The sequence below is a fragment of the Pseudophryne corroboree genome, chromosome 11, assembly GCF_028390025.1.
Source record: "Pseudophryne corroboree isolate aPseCor3 chromosome 11, aPseCor3.hap2, whole genome shotgun sequence".
Taxonomy (NCBI): Eukaryota; Metazoa; Chordata; class Amphibia; order Anura; family Myobatrachidae; genus Pseudophryne; species Pseudophryne corroboree.
The window spans coordinates 289276054-289296802 of NC_086454.1; the positions used below are offsets into that span (position 1 = coordinate 289276054).

At 47.2% G+C, this 20749-nt stretch overlaps 2 pseudogenes; both read left to right on the forward strand.

Moving 5' to 3' along the window:
• Positions 1 to 1786: 1786 nt before the first annotated feature.
• LOC134971300 (5S ribosomal RNA) lies at positions 1787 to 1905 on the forward strand (annotated as a pseudogene).
• A 221-nt stretch (positions 1906 to 2126) lies between these two features.
• LOC134971557 (5S ribosomal RNA) lies at positions 2127 to 2245 on the forward strand (annotated as a pseudogene).
• Positions 2246 to 20749: the final 18504 nt, after the last annotated feature.

Genomic DNA, 20749 nt, shown 5'->3' on the forward strand with positions numbered 1-20749 from the left:
GGGTTTTAGACGTGAAATAATTACTAAAGATGAGTACCAGTATCTTTTAAATTCCAACCCCACCACCCCCATTTTTTATTTCCTCCCCAAAATACATAAATCCCTGGAAAATCCCCTGGGAAGACCCATAGTGGCGGGGATTGATTCCCTGACCTCACACCTCTCAGAGTATGTAGAATTATTTTTAAGAAAGTATGTGATGGAACAGCTGGCATATTTGAAGGACAGTACATCAGTCCTAAACCTGATGGAAACTTTCCAGTGGAAAGACACGTATAGATGGGTCACAATAGACGTGCAATCTTTATATACTTGCATAGAGCACGACAAGGGGATTGAGGCTTGCAATGACTTCCTCAGCAAGGACCATCTAATTAAAGAGGACCACAGACTCTTTTTATGTGAAATTATGGATTTTATATTGAAACACAATTATTTTAAGTTTTTAGAGGGGTTTTATCTTCAGATCTGTGGAACAGCGATGGGGACTATTTTCGCACCCATCTTCGCGAACCTTTTTATGGGACAATGGGAGAATAAGTATATTTTTACAAATAATCCATACCAGCATAACATCATTTTTTACATGCGTTACATTGATGATATTTTGATTGTGTGGGAAGGAGATCAGCCAAGTTTTAAGGAATTTTTAGCACACATTTCGGCTAATAACATGAACTTAAGCTTCACGGCCGTAGATGATACAGAAAGAATTGAATTCCTGGACCTGGTCTTGACAGACTCAGATAATGAAATCATTACGAGCAATTTTATTAAGAAGGTAGACATGAACAGTTATGTGCACTACAGGAGTAATCATCGACAACAGTGGAAAGACAACATTCCATTCTCCCAGTTCAATAGAATAGCACGCAACTGCAAGAATAGTGAAGACAGAGATTTACAATTGGAGGTATACAAAGAAAGATTCAGGGAAAAGGGGTACCCTGTACAACTCCTGGAAGGAGCTACCGCTAGAACCAAAGGTCTAGAAAGAGAAGAACTCTTAAAGTACAAATGCAAGGATAACACGGTGGATACCGTCAAATTTATCACTACCTATAACAGGCATGAGAACCTCATCAAGCAAACACTTAAGAAACATTGGCATATTCTGCTAATGGACCCCATTTTGAAAGAATACCTCACTAAGGAACCTAAATTGGTTTTCCGATAATCTCAGAGCTTGAAAGATCTGGTGGCACCTAGTATGCTAAGAAATCCTGAAGTAAGGAACACCGTGCCAAAATGTGTGGGCAGTTTCAAATGTGGTAAATGTAATATCTGCAAGTATCTTCATCAGAACAGAAAATCCTTTCACAACACCAATATCAATAAAGAATATCGGATCAAACAGTTTATAAACTGCAACACAACATCAGTAATATATCTTCTAGAATGTCCGTGTGGATTGAAATACATTGGCAAAACCAAAAGAGCCCTGAAACTTTGCATCCAAGAACACATCAGGAATGTAAAGAACAAAGTTCTCACACATGTAGTATCAAGACACTTTCACCAATGCCACAATTCGGATACTGAGGAACTAACATATAAAGACATTGAACTGGTATCCTTGGGAGAAAGAGGAAGAGATCTTTCCAACCTCCTCTCTAGGAGGGAGATGTTCTGGATTTATGAACTGAACACCCTCCATCCGGATGGCTTCAATGAAGGATACGAGATAGCACCCTTCTTGTAATGTAAGCCGTTCCTCACTTTGCATATTCTTCTCCCCCCCCCCCCTTTTTATTCCCCTTTCCGAGTTGGACCCCTGTCTCATGAGTATTACAGCCATACTACGCTGGACATGCCCAACTCCGGTCGATCTTGGAAGCGAAGCAGTGTTGGGCCTGGCCAGTACCTGGGTGGGGGACCTCCAGGGGAGACCAGGTGCTGTAAAAAGATATTACAAGAGACTTGAATTCTAGGAATACCCCATCTCAAGTTCACTAATCTTTTTGCACTCATCACTGTCACTTTGATCTTTGTAGAATATGTCTACTTCCATTTGGTTATCTGACCTATGATAAACTATTATAATAAAATAAAGAAGCATTCAGGTTCTGCTAATAACTCGTTGTATACATGGACACCGGTGGGCTCTCTCCATGATTCCACCTTACTATTACAATCATACCGGCCTGAGGACGCCCAATGCCGTCTGATCTTGGAAGCTAAGCGAGGCTGGGCCCGGCTAGTACAAGGATAGGAGACCTCCTTGGAAGATCGGGTGTTGTAAACATAAGGATGTTGGAGGAATGCTCTAAATGACTGTGTGTATATATACGCATTCAACTTCGGAAATTGTCTCCTCTGATGTTCCTCTTATTAATTTCCTATTCGTCTAAATAAATTTCCACTTCTTATATGCACCTCTAGGGATTTGCATCCCAATTGCGGACTCTGGTCCCAGATATCCCCTGATCTCTATTTTTCTCTCACTCACCCTGTAGTAATGACTAATATTTTTTCAACCCGTGCAGCGTATACATATATATTTATATGTAACTTTCTCTTTTCCATCCACTACTTTCCTCCATATATATATTTTTTTTCAGTTTCTTTCCATTTTATATTAAAATTTCTTTGGTATATGGATACTCTATAACATCAATCTGAAGTTCCATATATTACATATTAACACTAAATAGAAGTACCGAGACACTTTAGTGCATTGGATGTATTTGAACTGCATTACCCTAATTCCTGATTTCATCCTCTCATTTTATATTTGACATGGAGCGAATGAATAAACAAAGAACTGGATCCAAGCGATAAGTCATGAAAATTCCCTAAACAATTCATTTGGACTCCAAAAACATGGCCGCCGCAAAAACTGTGGACTTTGACCTAATAAGAAATGGCTGCTGCTGGATCCCGCTGTGCTAACTTCAGCACAGACAGGATATCAACATGCCAGCTGCATACAGACTTCCGCCTCACGAGACCAACGCATGCGCACTATGACGAGCCGGATACCGGACGTGGGGCGGATATGATGTCGCACATAACCCGGACAGGAAGTCCGCGGCTCTGCGCGTCTTTTATGTTTTACTGATGGTTTCCTGTGTGTTTAGTTTTGCATGTCTCAAGGTTCTCACTAATATAACTACACTAACTTGTCAACTAATATATATTTTGGACATAGTTAACCACTGGTGCTAATTAATCACAGGAAGTGATGTGTACATCACTTATATATACTCCCCTCCAGGTTGAGTATATATATGGTCTGTCTCCAGTCTCAAATCACCCCTTGATGAAGTCCAGATAGGACGAAATGCATTGGGTGCTACCTTGATCTAACCTCACTCACTAAAAAGCTAAGATATTTTATTCCTCTTTTTTAAGTTTTTTTCTCTCTTTGAACGCTATTTTTAACTTTTACTTTTTTATCTTTTATGTCGAATGCTATTTCAATGCTTTTAGGTGTTTTTTTTCTTATGTTTTTATGCTCCTTTTTGCATTTTTAAGAGTCCTATCTCCTATAAATTAGCCCAACTCTGTGATTCTGTGCCTGGCCGTTACGCTGGGCGGAGTCACAGGCACAGATCTACCAGAAGTCCTCTCCCTCGGACCGCCCATCCCCGCCCAGTCCCCTCCCCGTCTCCGCCCTGTCCCCTGTCTCCCTCCTCCCCGTACACTCCCTGGTGACAGAGCAGCCGCTGACTGTGAGCGGAACTCACACTACCCGCCTCACAGACTAGCGGCTGCTGCAGAGTTCAGGGGACAATGCTGACACTGACAGCCGCACTCGCTCCCCCTCCCACCCGCGGCAACCAACCGCATCCACCCAACACCCGCGCCACTCCCGCCCTCTCCCCCACCCGTAGCACCAACATCCGCGGCCGCCCACCCGCGGCATCCACCCGCGGCACTCCCGTCCCCGCCCGTAGCACCGACACCCGCGCCCCCCCCATCCGCGGCACCCAACGCATCCCCCCACATCCACTCCCACCCGCAGCACTCCCGCCCCCACACCTGCAGCAAACCCTGCCCCTCCCCCACCCGCGGCACCCCCGCCCCTCCACCACTAGCGGCACCCCCGCCCCTCCCCCACTCCCATACCCACCTCTCCCCCCGCTACACCCTCCACCCCACCCGCACCTGTCCCCCCACCCATGGCACCACGCCTTCACCCCCCCCAATCCCCCCCTCCCCCACCCACAGCACTCACACCAGCTTCTCCCACACCCACATCACCCCAGCTCCCAACCCCCCACCCATGGCACCCCCACCCCTCCCCTTCGCACACCACCCCTGCTCCCGCACCCCCACCCCTCCGCTACCTGCAGCACCCCCACCCCACCCACCCCCGCAACCGTGGCACCCTCACGCCCACCCAACTGCACCACCCCGACAAACGGCCCCCTCCCCCACCCGCGGCACCCCCACCCCACCCCCATACCCACCTCTCCCCCCGCTACACCCCTGCACCCTCCACCCCACCCGCACCACCACCGCATCTGCCCCTCCTGCACCCACCCCTCCTCCATCCGCAACACCCCTGCTCCCGCAACCCCCTCCCCCCCAAGCCTCGGAAACCCCCACAGCCGCCTCCCACCCTCCAACCGCAGCACCCCTGCATCCACGCACCTGTCCCCCCACCCATGGCACCAGCCCACCACCCGCAGCACCCCCCCCCCCCCCTCCTCCACCCACTGCACTCCCACACCAGCTTCTCCCACAGCCCCCCCACCCCTCCCACACCCACATCACCCCTGCTCCCAACCCCCCACCCATGGCACCCCACCCTCCCCTATGCACAGCACTCCTGCTCCAGCACCCCCACCCCTCCCCTACCTGCAGCACCACCCGCCCCCGCAACCATGGCACCCTCACACCCACCCAACTGCACCACCACACCGGCAAACGGCCCCCACCCGCGGCACCCCCACCCCACCCCCATACCCACCTTTCCCCCCGCTACACCCCTGCACCCTCCACCCCACCCGCACCACCACCGCATCTGCCCCTCCTGCACCCACCCCTCCCCCATCCGCAACACCCCTGCTCCCGCAACCCCCTTCCCCCCAACCCTCTGAAACCCCCGCAGCCGCCTCCCACCCCCCAACCGCAGCACCCCTGCACCCACGCACCTGTCCCCCCACTAATGGCACCAGCCCACCACCCGCAGCACCCCCCCCTCCTCCACGCACTGCACTCCTACACCAGCTTCTCCCACAGCCCCCCCACCCCTCCCACACCCACATCACCCCTGCTCCCAACCCCCCACCCATGGCACCCCACCCCTCCCCTATGCACAGCACCCTTGCTCCAGCACCCCCACCCCTTCCCTACCTGCGGCACCACCCACCCCCGCAACCGTGGCACCCTCACACCCACCTCCCACCCACCCAACCGCACCACCCCAGCAAACGGCCCCCTCCCCCACACACAGCACCTGCCCCTCCCCCCCAACACCCACGCACCTGCCCCTCCACCACCCACAACACCACCACAGCTGGCCCTCCCCAACTGCGTTAACCCCACACCAGCCCCTCACCCACCCACAGCGCCCTCTGATCCCCGCACCCGCCCCTCCCCTACCCGCCGTGCATCAGGACCCCCACCACTCCCCCACAGCCGCTACTCCCCCACCCACTGCACCTCCGGCCCCTCCCCCACCACCATCATCTATAGACACCTTCCCTCATTCGCACACCTACCTTCGCTACCTGTGGGTATTGTGTGTATACGTGGCTCTGCTACCTGTGCCCATTGTGTGTATAAGCGCCTCTGCTACCTATGCCCATTGCGTGTACAAGCGCCTCTGCTACCTGTGGCCACTGTGTGTATAAGCGGCTCTGCTACCTGTGGGCACTGTGTGTATAAGCAGCTCTGCTACCTGTGGGTATTGTGTGTATACGCGGCTCTGCTACCTATGGGTATTGTGTGTATACATGGCTCTGCTACTTGTGCCCATTGTGTGCATAAGCACCTCTGATACCTGTGGGCACTGTGTGTATAAGCACCTCTGTTACCTGTAGGTATTGTGTGTATAAGCGTCTCTGCTACCTGTGGGCACTGTGTGTATAAGCGCCTCTGCTACCTGTGGGTATTGTGTGTATAAGCGCCTCTGCAACCTGTGGGTATTGTGTGTATAAGCGGCTCTGCTACCTGTGGCCACTGTGTGTATAAGCGGCTCTGCTACCTGTGGCCACTGTGTGTATAAGCGCCTCTGCAACCTGTGGGTATTGTGTGTATAAGCGGCTCTGCTACCTGTGGCCACTGTGTGTATAAGCGGCTCTGCTACCTGTGGGCACTGTGTGTATAAGCAGCTCTGCTACCTGTGGGTATTGTGTGTATACGCGGCTCTGCTACCTGTGGGTATTGTGTGTATACGTGGCTCTGCTACCTGTGCCCATTGTGTGTATAAGCACCTCTGCTACCTGTGGGCACTGTGTGTATAAGCACCTCTGTTACCTGTAGGTATTGTGTGTATAAGCGTCTCTGCTACCTGTGGGCTCTGTGTGTATAAGCGCCTCTGCTACCTGTGGGTATTGTGTGTATAAGCGCCTCTGCTACCTGTGGGCACTGTGTGTATAAGCTGCCCTGCTACCTGTGGGCACTGTGTGTATAAGCGACACTGTTACCTGTTGGGTATTGTGTGTATAAGCGGTTCTGCTACCTGGGGGTATTGTGTGTATAAGCGGCTCTGCTACCTGTGGCCATTGTGTGTATAAGCGGCTCTGCTACCTGTGGCCACAGCACTTTGGTGTCTTATCTACAGTGCATTGCTGTTAGTCATCTGGTACTTCATGATGCAGACACTAGCAGTATATACTACACTATGTTATTCATTGTGCCCTGCGGCCACTCTGCATGCCCTCACAAAGGGCTACGCCCCCTTGACAATCGCACGCCCTCCCCCCTTACAATATTTACCCACTGCCATAAAAAAAATTTCAGGTAATACTCCATATAATAACAATTATAGCACAGCTGAAGCCCGTGCAGGTGTTAACCGGTCAGAGCCTCTTGCAACGGCATTTTCTCTCTAACACCTTCCCTCTCTTTATCCTCTCCCTACCACCCTGCCTCTCCCTATCCTTTACTGATCGTACAGCGTTTCTCTACATCCCCCCCCCCCCCACGCCTCTCTATCGTTTCTCAACCGGACACCATTTCTGTATGCCCTCTATACTGCCCTGCATTTCTGATTCTGTTATTTACCAGCCTGCGTATGTTCAAAGGCGTGCAGGGGTTAACGGGGCGTAGCCCCAACCGACGGTGTGAAGAGCGCCCTTAGGGCGCGATGAATCACCTAGTATGTTTATATTAGCTTGTATGCTTTTATAATCAGTATTGTTTGAGTGCTTTCCATTGCAATAAATTTGTACATACCTTTTATATCACGCCCTGTTTTTGGTATTGTTTGGCACCATTGGTCGCTTATTACTACCTCATTCTTTGTCCACAGGCACTTATATTAGTACCTATATTTATCTAAGGTAAACAAGCTGACACCCTGGCAGATCATAGGGAGTGCACTTTTCAGGCGGATTTTTTCATTTGTTCTGCACTGCTCCCATACTAGTGTTAATATTTAAGATACTGCATCTGTGGCGCTGATAGCTTTCCTGGTACACACACATACATATATATATATATATATGTATATATATATATCTATATAGCTTTACTCAGTGGTATAGTTACTTAGCATTGCTGGTCCAGTGCAGTTTTATTGTTGATAATAATCTCTGCATTGTATATGTGACTGAGTGTGTGCCAATGGCTGCTGTGTGGTCTCTATTTCGTGTATCTCACACATATGGCTATCCCTATATTCTGTACCCTGATGGGGCTCCGTGCATCAGGGTTATTAGATAATATAGGTATTTCACAGGATCAGGGCTGTTTCTAGCCAATTTGGCTCCCAGTGCGAGATTTAAAAATGTGCCCCCCCCCCCCCCCCCCCCATTGACATAAAAAAAAAATGTGGTTCCCCCCATATAGATATAAAAAGAAAAAGTATGCGCGCGCGTTCCCGGCAAGGGTGTGTGGCCTCATTAAAATGGGTGTGGTCCTAGTTTTTGACCTTGCACCAACAGATCACAGCCACCACAGGAAAAAAAATAAAAAAATTATACTATGCCATACACCGCAATGCCCTTGATACATTAAATCCCCATTTTACACATTACGGTAGGTAAGTGTCCCCATTTTACACATTACGGCAGGCAAGAGTCCCCATTTTACACATTACGCATGCAAGAGTCCCCATTTTACACATGACGGCAGGCGAGTGTCCCCATTTTACACATTGAGCAGGCGAGTGTCCCCATTTTACACATTACGGCAGGCAAGTGTCCCCATTTTACACATTACGGCAGGCAAGTGTACCCATTTTACACATTACGGCAGGCAAGAGTCCCCATTTTACACAATACAGCAGGCAAGTGTACCCATTTTACACATTACGGCAGGCAAGAGTCCCCATTTTACACAATACAGCAGGTAAGAGTCCCCATTTTACACATTAGGTAGGCAAGTGTCCCCATTTTACAATTTTACACATTACGGCAGGTGGCAGAGGAGGGGGGGAGGAGAGAGAGAGAGAGAGAGAGAGAAACTTAGGTTTGAAGAGGTTCTTCCCGTTCTTCGACCTGCCTCTCCCTCGTCGCGCCGTCTGCCTGGCCCTTCCTGTAGCTTGGCTCCCCCTCCTCTTGTCAGCAGTACTCCGCTCAGGGGCGGAGTTTCATGGAATGACGCGATTGCGTTGTGACGTCACGACAAAACAGCATCATTCCGCGAAACTCTGCCCCCCGAGCTGGGTACTCGAGAAGAGTGAGGAGGGGGAAGCAAAGAGCAGCAGAAGTGCCGCGGCAGGAGCCCCGTGCGGTTGCACGTCTCGCCCGCCCCAAGAAACAGCACTGCACAGAATATACGGATTTTGTATTTTTCTCTGTGTTTTTCAGTCACATTTTACCTCACATTTTACCTCAATAATCCTCTGTTTGTGCTCTGCCTTGCAGTCACACCATACCGGGGATTTTTGTCAGGTAGTTTGTCTGCTTATCGTGTACTGTTACACCCTAGAGTTACGCTTACATATCATGTCTGCTACACAGGGTGGTAAATCCATGGTGGATCCTGCACCATGCAGTGTTGATGCCACGGATTTCTCAGAGGAAACCGTAGCAGCTGAGGGTTCAGGTACTGGGGATTCATTACCCCACTGTCAGTCTGCAGCAACGGGGGCAAATCAAGACCCACCTTAGGCTGTTTTCTCTCATTTACTGACTACGCTAGTAATTAGACTTGTTCCCCCTGTGGGACCTCCTGTGCCATTACAGTCACATATTGTCCCTGCACTTAATCCGCCGTTGGCAGATACTGTGTTCTCTCGGTTACAGCAATTACATCAGTCACTTGCTAAGCAAAATCCTGACTTTTGCCCGCTTAAGACCAGGGGGTCATCTAAATGGGCCATTACTTCCTCACAATCCACACATGTTTTGGATACCTCATGTAGATGGCGCTTTCACTGACTCTGATGCAGATGCTTCTGAATTTCTGACGCAGGTGGATGTTCCTGACCGCTTGGAGGCTATCAGGCTGATACTTCAAATCAATGATGATGAAGGGCTTCCAGCTACCTCTGCAAACCAGATAAGTTTATACGTCAGACGTTTACTAAGTTGGTTTTACCTCATTCTGACCACTTGATTGATATTAGTCAGGAATCTTGGGAAAACCGGGTAAGAAGTTTTCCTTGTCTACAAAGATGCTAGCTCGTTATCCCCTCGCTGCAGAGTTAAGTAACAATTAGGAAACACCGCCGCCGGTGGACTCACAAGTTGCGCTTCTGGTGGTTTCATCTGCTCTGCCTGTCACTTCTGTCACCTCCCTGAGGGGGCCGACGGATAAGCGTGTGGAGGGTTGCTCGAAGTCTATTTACGCTCTTGCCTGAGCTATGCATATGCTTACTATTGTTGCCTCTTGCGCTGCTAAAGCTATAGAGGCCTGGGTTCAGGAAGTTGAGGCGGAACTACCGTCTAATTTTCCTGATAATGCTAGGCAGTGTCTTTCATATATTATTACGGCCTCCCTTTATATTTAGGAGGCGGCATCTAATGCAGGTATCCTGTACAGTGAGATATGTCACAATACATTTACTGATCTTTGTGGATTACAAAAACCTTCAATCCACTTCACTATTTAGAATTTTTTACCACCTATAGGATACTTACCTTAGGCTCGCACTTCATATACCCAGGATTAATAGGATTTATTCCTGATAATACCAACTCAATTTAGATATAAGGTCATAGAACATAAGATAATTACATAAATTATACACGACATTGCACAACACATTGGATCAAAGGAGTGTGTCTTTTTAATATATGGTGCACTATGTCTTGCACTTGTATGTCTTTATTTTAATATTTCGCAGTTATTGGCTTTTTTTAAAGTTATATGATAATAAAAGTTATACCTTATGTTTATTAGGTCATACAGGGAGGGTGTGGGTGGGGTTAGTTTGTTTTTTTTCAAGCCATCATTTCTTGTTTATGTGCGTGTTCTGGTATGTGCAATTATTACTGCTTGATACCCATTTACTGTTTGTTTCTTGTTTGCTCAGCCTCGCTATGCTAGACTGCCATATTTTGATGTCTGTCTCTATGTTCTATCCTGTTACCCTCTTTTCTTCTGATTTCTATGCCTGTAGTTTCTGAGGGACTCCGTCTGCTCAATTGGAATGTCCGGGGATTGAACGAAAAGATTAAAAGATCGCTAGTCCTGGCTCAGGTTAAACAATACCGGGTGGATATAATTTGCCTTTCTGAGACACATTTGTTTGGTAGCAGGGTGTTGGCGCTCAAAAAGCCCTGGGTTAGTCATATGTACCATTCCACTTTCTCTAGTAGCGCTAGAGGTGCCTCCGTGCTGGTGAGACAATCTGTACAATTTCATCTGGACGCTTGTGAAACGGATCAATATGGAAGGTACATTTTACTGCGCGCCCATATTAATCGCAAATTGTTTAATATATTGGCTGTTTATGTTCCCCCTCCGTATAATAATGAGGTTCTTTGTTGCGCTGCCCGATTTCTTGTTCAGTCCCCCGCTACCCCTATAATATGTTTGGGAGATTTTAACAATGTTATGGATCATACCCTAGACAGATGGAGGGAGTCAGTTGTCTCTCTTCCCCCTTTGATGTTGTCTACTCCATTTGCACAGTTGGTGGGGGAGCTGGGGCTGGTGGATATTTGGAGAAGTCGTAATCCATCGGCTAGTCAATTTTCCTGTCACTCCGCGACTTATCATACTCTTTCTCGTATAGATTTGATTTTGATTTCTCCTGATTTATCTCCTGATGTACTAGCGGTGGATTATCTTCCACGGGGTATATCGGACCACTCTCCTGTATCCCTTATAGTTAATATTGGTTGGGAGCGGGGTGCAAAAATGTGGAAACTTAATCCCTTTTGGCTAACTTTATTAGGGGAGGGCGCGGATCTGATTGCTGCCTGGGAGGGGTTCCAGGTAGACAATTTGCCATATGCAGATTTGTCAATTAAACATGATGCTTTCAAGGTGTTCATGCGAGGCTCCTTTATAAAACGAATCTCTGATGTTAAATTATTTAGTAAGAAGGAGGAAGTGCGGTTGGAGGACTCGTGTCGGTGGTTGGAGTCCCGCTATGTTGCTACACAGCTACAGTCTGATGAAATGCTCTGGCAGGACGCGCAGGCGGAGTGGTCCGATTGCTTATTTGAAAAATCCAGGCGTAGACTCCTCTTTGCGGGACATGAATGATATTTTCAGGCCGAGGTAAATGGCAGTTATTTGGCTTTTTTGGCTCGGTCTGAGATTACTAGTAATGTAATTCAGTGTGTGCGGGATTCTAATGATCGATTGTGTTATTCTGGCTCAGAGGTGACGGAGACTTTTCGTAGTTATTATTCTTCACTGTATGCCACCCGAGCCACTTACTCTGATGATCAATTAAGTGACTATTTGGCTCGTTGGATTTGCCCTGTCTGTCCCAGGAAGACTCTGAGGCCTTGGATGCTCCGTTTACGTTGGAGGAGGTGGAGGCTGCGGTTCTGTCTCTTCCGGCGTCTAAGGCTCCTGGTTGAGATGGACTTCCTGGAGAGGTCTATAAAAAATATAGTAAATTTTTCTCCCCCTATCTTTTACGATTGTTTGACTCATTGTTTGAGGGTGGGACTCTCCCACGCTCTATGGCTGAGGCCAACATAATTGTTTTGTTAAAACCAGGGAAAGATCCCCGGCTGCCCGAGTCTTACCGTCCCATTTCCCCTCCTAAACACTGATGTCAAGATTCTGGCAAAGATCTTGGCAACTAGATTGAATTTGGTTATCACGGCAATAGTTCACCCGGACCAGACAGGGTTTATGCCGAGTAAGTCCACAGCCCAGAATTTGCGTAGATTGTTTTGTCATCTGCAGAGGTGTGATTTGGTGGAGTCGGACGCAGTGGTGGTTTCTCTTGACGCGGCCAAAGCGTTCGATTCAGTGGAGTGGTCGTACCTGTGGAAGGTGCTTGAGAAATTTGCTTTTGGCCCTCGTTTTATTCGGTTTCTTAGGTTATTGTACTCCCTGCCCGTGGCCCGTGTGACAGCTAATGGTTTCATGTCAAAGATCTTTGCATTGGGGAGGGGCACTCGGCAGGGTTGCCCCCTATCCCCTGCGCTCTTTGCAATAGCCGTGGAGCCGTTGGCTGGCCTGCTCCGCACTAACAATAGGATTCGGGGTATTAAGGTGGGGGATCATGTAGATGTAGTGGCTCTATACGCGGATGACATGCTCCTTTTCCTACAAGACTCCAAGGATTCCTTACAGGCTGTGCTGCAGGTGGTAGGGGATTTTGGAGTTTTTTCTGGTTTGTTAATTAATTGGAATAAGTCGCACATTTTCCCCATTTCTGGTCTCATCCCTGAAGATACACAGAGGGTGCACCTCCAACGGTGGACATTGAGGTTCAAGTAGTTAAGCATCTGGATCACACCCACGGCACAAAGTTATGTGACTCAAAACATTGACCCCATTTTGGCAACTTTTAAGGAAAGGGCCCATAGCTGGAAAAAACTACCACTGTCTGTTTTGGGTCAGGTTAACCTATTTAAAATGGTAATGCAGCCGAAGTTCCTGTATGCCCTACACAATTCTCCAGTATATCTCCCGAAAAAGATATTTGCAGCTATTGAGGGCATTTTGTCTTCATTTATTTGGAGTGACAGGCAAGCAAGAATCTCTATTAAGACGCTCTGTAGGTCGCAACTCTCAGGAGGTGCGAGTCTTCCTAATCTAAGAATGTACTATGTAGCGGCACAACTGTCCCAGTTGCGAGATTGGACTGGGGAATCCTTAGACCCGACTTTGCGGGGTTTTCTGGCTGAGCGGACGGAATGTTCTCCTGTTTTCTCCCTTTCTCCTCTTCAATTTCTTCTTTCTGGTCATCCGACTACTGGTTTACCTCCTATGCTGCGTCAGGCCTTACTAATTTGGCGTTATACTCACACTTTATATGAATGGTCAGGGCAGGATGCCTGTACTCCATTATGGTTTAATGATACATACTCTGAATTATGTAAGTTATCATTGGACAATATATGGATTATTAAGGGTATTATATATCTGCATCAGCTATACCATGACGATGTGCTCAAGTCTTTCCAACAACTGAAACTTGAATTTAATATACCTAACACTGCTTTGTTTTTCGATATTTTCAGCTTCGTCACGCTGTGCAGGCCCAATTTCCTCATGGCTCCCCAGCAATCTTAGACTCGCCAGTTAAAGTGTTGCTCACCTCTCTTAATCAAAGGGGGAAAATATCTATCTTGTACGCTGCTCTTAATGATAAATTTAGACCTGATCATTTGACTAATCTTCACATAAAGTGGGAGGTGGATTTGGGACCTTTGTCTCATGAACAGTGGCTCCAAATTTTAGGTTCCCTTAAATCAGGGCTGGCCAAACCGGTCCTCCAGATCTACCAACAGTTCATGTTTTCCAGGCCTCCTGGAGACCTGTAGAATTGTCAGTTAGGAATGAATGCAGCACATCTTAATTAGTAATGACTACACCTGTGCACCAGCTAGGTAGTCTGGAAAATGTGAACTGTTGGTAGATCTCGAGGACTGGTTTGGCCACCCTGGCCTTAAATGTACTACGCCCTGTATAAGATATAGACAAGTTTTTTTTATGTTCTGCACAGAGTATATCGCACTCCTGTTACTATGTATAGGGCTGGTCTTAGGGATAACTCTTGCTGCCCCAGATGCCAGGCTGTTGATGCCGGATTCTGGCATCTATTATGGGACTGTCGGATGATTTCTCTCTTTTGAAGTAAGGTGTGGCATGACATAACTATAACTGCTCCGTCCCTCCCTAACATTAACCCTGGTATATGTTTGTTCGGATTGGATCTTGAGGAAACACATTCTGTTATGTTGTATAAATATGTTCTATGCCTCACTACGCTGGCAAAAGTTCTTATTGCAAGGGTTTGGTTCTCGTCTGATATACCTAAGGTGGAACAATGGAGGGCTTTGGTGAACGATGTGGTTAGACATGAGAGACATATGTCTAAAGTACGAGGTTCCGCCTCTCGATTTATGGAGAAGTGGGATCGGTGGTGTAGCTCACGGCTGAGCAGACCTCCATTAAGCGCTTAAATTTCCCAATTTTTTTTGTTTTCAAGGTATATTTATTACTTACCCTGGATCTGTATGGCTAATGATTTGACACGCACACACGCATTTCTCTATACTCAATATGACTGTTTATTGATGGCATATGTTACAGTTATTGTTACTGTTTGTGTTTGTTTTGTGTAATGTTTCTTTCATTTCAAGCAAAATCAATAAAAAAGACTGCATGTCTGCCTAGTACTACTCCTTCGACTCCGAAGGCTAAGAGTACTTCCTTTCGTTCCTTTCGACCTCCAGAATAGGCAAAGGGTCATGGGTACCCGATACAGGCTCGCACTTCCAAATCCACTAAGCCCAAACCTAAACGTGCCTGGGCTGCCTGTCAGCCTGCTTCCAAAACAGAGTTGAAAACAACTTCAGACGCCTGGGTACAGGAAGTCGTCACTCATGGATACGCCATATCCTTCAAGAAACGTCCCCATCATCACTTTTGCCTGACAGACATCCCTTCGAATCAGGTAAAGGCAAAGACTCTTCGTTTGGTGGTTCAGTCCCTCCTGGACACAGGAGTGGTAGTGCCGGTGCCTCTGGCTCAGAGAGGCAGGAGGTACTATTCAACGCTGTTCCTAGTTCCGAAACCGAATGGTTCCTCTCGGCCTATTCTCAACCTCAAGTCTTTGAACAAGTTTGTAAGGGTCTCCAAGTTTTGTATGGAAACCCTTCGCTCTATTGTCCTGGATTTGGGGCCAGGGGACTACAAGGTATCCCTGGACATACAGGATGCTTACCTAGATATACCTATTGCCGTTTCGCATCAGCTATGCCTGCGGTTTGCTATTGTTAACCTCCATTATCAATTCCTGGGCCTTACCCTTTGGACTGACTACGGCTCCGCAAATCTTCGCCAAGGTAATGGCGGTGATGACGGCCCTGCTCCGCCATCAGGGTATCAGTATCCTACCGTATCTGGACGTCTTGCTGATCCTGGCGAATTCCCCAGATGTTCTCCTTCGTCATCTGGATCTGACGGTCCAGTTTCTGCAAGCCCATGGGTGGCTCATCAACTGGACGAAATCATCCCTGGTCCCTGCTCAGAGCATGGTTCACCTGGGGGCGTTGTTGGACACACACAACCAACGGTCGTTCTTGTCTCAGGAGAAAGCCTTGAAACTTCAGTTCAGGATGCAATGCTTCCTCTCTCACCCGCAAGTGTCGATACACTCGGCGATGCAAGTACTAGGCCTCATGGTGTCGGTTTTCAACATGGTAGAGTACGCTCAATATCATTTCCGCAATCTGCAGAAGCTGATTCTTGCCAAGTGGGATGGCCTGTCTCACTGGATCAGTTCTCACATGATCTCCTTGTCTCCGGAGGTTCATCTGTCACTGAGCTGGTGGCTACAGGACCAACAATTGTGCAGGGGTCGTCCCTTCTGGATCTCCAACTGGGTCCTCCTGATGACGGATGCCAGTCTGAGGGGCTAGGGCGCGGTGTTGAAGCAACACTCTCTTCAGGATTGGTAGACCAGGGAGTAGTCTCTCCTCCTGATAAACATTCTGGAATTGCGGGCAGTGTTCCATGCTCTGAAACTGGCCCATGCTGCTTGTTATATCTAGGTTTTTAAATATGTGTATATGAATTCTACCTAATAAATTGTTACCTTTTTTAATTTAACCACTGGCAAATCAGTTTGTTTAATATGGTTCTCTAGCACGACCCTATTTCTATATACAATATAGTACCACTTGTGTAATCCGGGTGTAGTACGGGTGACCGGCGGTCTCCTGACCGCCGGTCACCTTACCGACGCCGGGATCCCGGCAGCATACCGACGCCGGGATCCCGGCGGGGAGGGGCGAGTGCAGCAAGCCCCTTGCGGGCTCGCTGCGCTCGCCACGCTGCGGGCTCGGTGGCGACCGGCGGGGAGGGGCGAGTGCAGCAAGCCCCTTGCGGGCTCGCTGCGCTCGCCACGCTGCGGGCACGGGTTCTATTCCCACTCTATGGGTGTCGTGGACACCCACGAGTGGAAATAGTCCCTGTTGGTCGGCATGCCAACCATCGGGAAAGTGAGCCGTCGGGCTCACGGAGGAGGTCATGTGACTGTCGGTCAGCCGACCGGCGGTCACATGACTACCACCCGTGTAATCCAAGGGTAATTGCTGGGGCCCCAGTCATGTCGTCTGTAATGGGCCCGAAGATGACTGTTGCCAGCCTGGACCCTAGCTCAGACTCCTAAACTAACCCTAATGCCTTAACTCTAAAGAGCAGACTGGATGGGCCATGTGGTTCTTATCCATAGTAAACTGCTTTGTTTCTATGTATATGATGTATTGCAAAAAAAATCTGCAAATCCAATGGTATGGTAACTGCGGTATATACTTGCACTTACTGGCGGGGTGAGAACATCTCTCTTAATTTAATTTAGCCCTATGATAAGAGGTTGTGTGATCCCTGTGCAGCAGTCACAGAAAGGGTTAATCTCTGCATCTTGTCACTCAAATCACATTGTTGCTCTTTTATTTTTGCAGAGCTGAGCTGGGAGCTGTAACCCACAGACCAGCTGCAATAATTTCTCTTATACCTAACACAGCCAGCATTCCTGTATAGTGGATGCAATTCTCAGTATATGTCACTGAGAGCTGCGCCACACCTATTATATAATACTGTATACTGGATTTAAGTCTCAGTACATGTCACTTAAAGCTGCATAGTAGCACTTCTGTAATCCTATGTAAAGCATGTAATTCTCATTATATACCACTGTAAACTGCACAGTGCAATTTCTGTAATCCGTTGTAAAGCATGTAAATCTCCTCAGTATATGTCACTGGCAGCTACATAGTTCCACTTGTGTAATCCATTGTAAAGCATGTAATTCTCAGTATATGTCACTGGTAGCTGCACAGTACCACTTGTGTAATACGTTGTAAAGCATGTCATTCTCAGTATATGTCACTGGCAGCTACACAGTTCCACTTGTGTAAATCTCAGTATATGTCACTGGTAGCTGCACAGTACCACTTGTGTAATCCGTTGTAAAGCATGTAAATCTCAGTATATGTCACTGGCAGCTACACAGTTCCACTTGTGTAAATCTCAGTATATGTCACTGGTAGCTGCACAGTACCACTTGCGTTATCCATTGTAAAGCATGTAATTCTCAGTATATGTCACTGGCAGCTACACAGTTCCACTTGTGTAAATCTCAGTATATGTCACTGGTAGCTGCACAGTACCACTTGTGTAATCCATTGTAAAGCATGTCATTCTCAGTATATGTCACTGGTAGCTGCACAGTACCACTTGTGTAATCCATTGTAAAGCATGTCATTCTCAGTATATGTCACTGACACGGAACCGAGTGTTCTGGTACCAAGTGCAATACAGTCACTGAGTGCAGCGCCTGCCCTGCCAGATCTATACACCTTGGGTTGCCAATTGCTTAGCGATCTGGCCTTTGGGCAATAAGACAGAACAGCTAGATTGCGCGGTGTAGCCGGCTTTAGAAGTTTAATGTACAGGGACTTTGTCAGTGTGGTTGTGGTATAAATGAAATGGATGGAGCTTTACCTCACTGTGAAATGCAGCAGAACATGACATTGGTTAATGGCATACTTGCCTACTTTTGAAAATATATTTTAGGGAGATTGTGAAAGTAACACCTATCAGCGCAGATGTGTACTACATCTGTGAGGCCGCGGCGTGTCATAATAATGACTTACATACTAATGTAAATGAGCCCCAAAGTTAGTAAGATCTACTTATTGAAGAAAATACACTGATATTTTGCCGGATTTTTTAGTGTATTGTGTTTTACAACAGCTTCCATATACTGTAAGTGGCCACGAGAAACCTTATATAAAATGCATGCAGCCATAGGGATCAATGTGCCTTATATAACCAATGTAGGGGAATTGCACTGATGATCCCATTTCAATGTATGTATCTCTGATTTCTTTTTTTCCCCAAGAATATAACAGCTACATAATGGGGGTAAGGTGCAAGCAGGGAGATTGCTGTTATTTCAGCGAGTCTCCTGCATAATGAGGGATAGTATGGAACTATGGTTAATGGTGGAATAGTATATTGGGGGTCATTCCGAGTTGTTCGCTCGGTATTTTTTTTCGCATCGCAGCGATTTTCTGCTTAGTGTGCATGCGCAATGTCCGCAGTGCGACTGCGCCAAGTAAATTTGCTATGCAGTTAGGAATTTTACTCACGGCTTTTTCATCGTTCTGGTGATCGTAGTGTGATTGACAGGAAGTGGGTGTTACTGGGCGGAAACTGGCCGTTTTATGGGTGTGTGCGGAAAAACGCGGGAGTGGCTGGAGAAACGGAGGAGTGTCTGGGCGAACGCTGGGTGTGTTTGTGACGTCAAACCAGGAACGACAAGCACTGAACTGATCGCAGATGCCGAGTAAGTGTGGAGCTACTCAGAAACTGCTAAGAGAGCTGTAATCGCAATATTGCGAATACGTCGTTCGCAATTTTAAGAAGCTAAGATTCACTCCCAGTAGACGGCGGCTTAGCGTGAGTAAATCTGCTAAAAGCAGCTTGCGAGCGAGCAACTCGGAATGAGGGCCATTGTCTTTTGTAGGTGCTGACACTAAGCCAGGAACTCCATGGAATACAAACCACATCCCTGAGAAGTATGACCATTTGCCGCTGCCCAAGCTCCCATCTGTACCAGCCAGGCCTGCTCATATTTCCCCTACATCTGATCCCTCAGCGTATGAGGATATAGACTTTGAGGATCTGTCAAAAAGACTGGAGGACCTTAAAAAGAAGACGTAAGGTCCCTGCTGGGATTTCATGGAGAAGAGACAGATGCTGTATATTTTGTATAAACTTCTGCCTGAAATGTTTTATCTGTAGCTGGGCCTGAGGCGTCCTGTGCCTTATTCTCACAAATCATAATCACTGATCCTCCGCACTGTCAATAAAAGTCTATACGCTTCTGATTTGCTGTTATCCACGTCACTGTGTCCATTTTTTGATGGAGCTGAGGCCTCAGGACCCCTCAGAAAGTATGTCTAAAAACTGACCTAAAGGATGTGTGTGGCGGCTCTGTGACAGCCGCGTCACGTACCATGGCATTATACAGACGTTTGTTGCTACATAGCCACGGTCAGTCTTAGAAAGGGGATCAGAACCTCCTGTGAGTGACTGCTAATTAGGTAACAAAGTGTTTGCTGCATGTCTCCTAACTAGGCTGTTCTTGTTAGTATTTTTAGTATTTTATTTGTCTCTACTCTGTCGCTTAAGCTCTTTTTTGCATTTTTCGCTTGTTCTCTCTCTCGCTGTTTACTTGTACAGTAGATGCAGCTGAGATATTGCATTTACTCCAAACATCCGCAACAGAAAAATGTCATATGCCATGATAGAAAAATGGCCGCCATCTTCATATGAAGGTAAATAAAAATAAAGTAATGTGGGTTCTGACTACTAACTTACAGGGGTCATCACACACAAAAAATAACTGTTAAAAAAATGGTCAAGCAACCAATTAATTTAATTCTGGACCATTTGATATGGATTGACCCACAAGATTTATCTTATTTACTAACAAATATCTGCCATGCATTTACTAAGTGGACACTCAGTAGATCAGCATTAATAATGTTGACACCAGAATATTGAACATTATAATGTCAACATGGACAAATTGTCGACATGTGACACATTAAAAAAATGAAAATGTCGGGGTTAGATGCTGACATTGTGTTGACATGATGAACATGTTGACATGTACTCTGTTGATGTTTAGTACATGAAGTTGAAGGCAGACACTAGCGATGCATTGCATGGAGCTAGCCACACCCTATGGCACAGGCCACACCCCCTTGTGCAGACCACGCCCTCACAGCACTGGTCACACCCCCTATGGCAGCACACAATAGGCCTTTCATGAATTTAATTTCCAGGCCCACGCTGACCTTAATCCGGTACTGAGGTCACTCACACACACAGCACTGTAGTTATTTGCTACACATATAATTAGGCGTTATGGCAGATGAAATGTAATGAGATAAGCGTAGGCAGTTGGGAATAGTATACACTGAGAGGGAATGGACATAGGAATTCCAGCTGACAGAAAGACGATGTA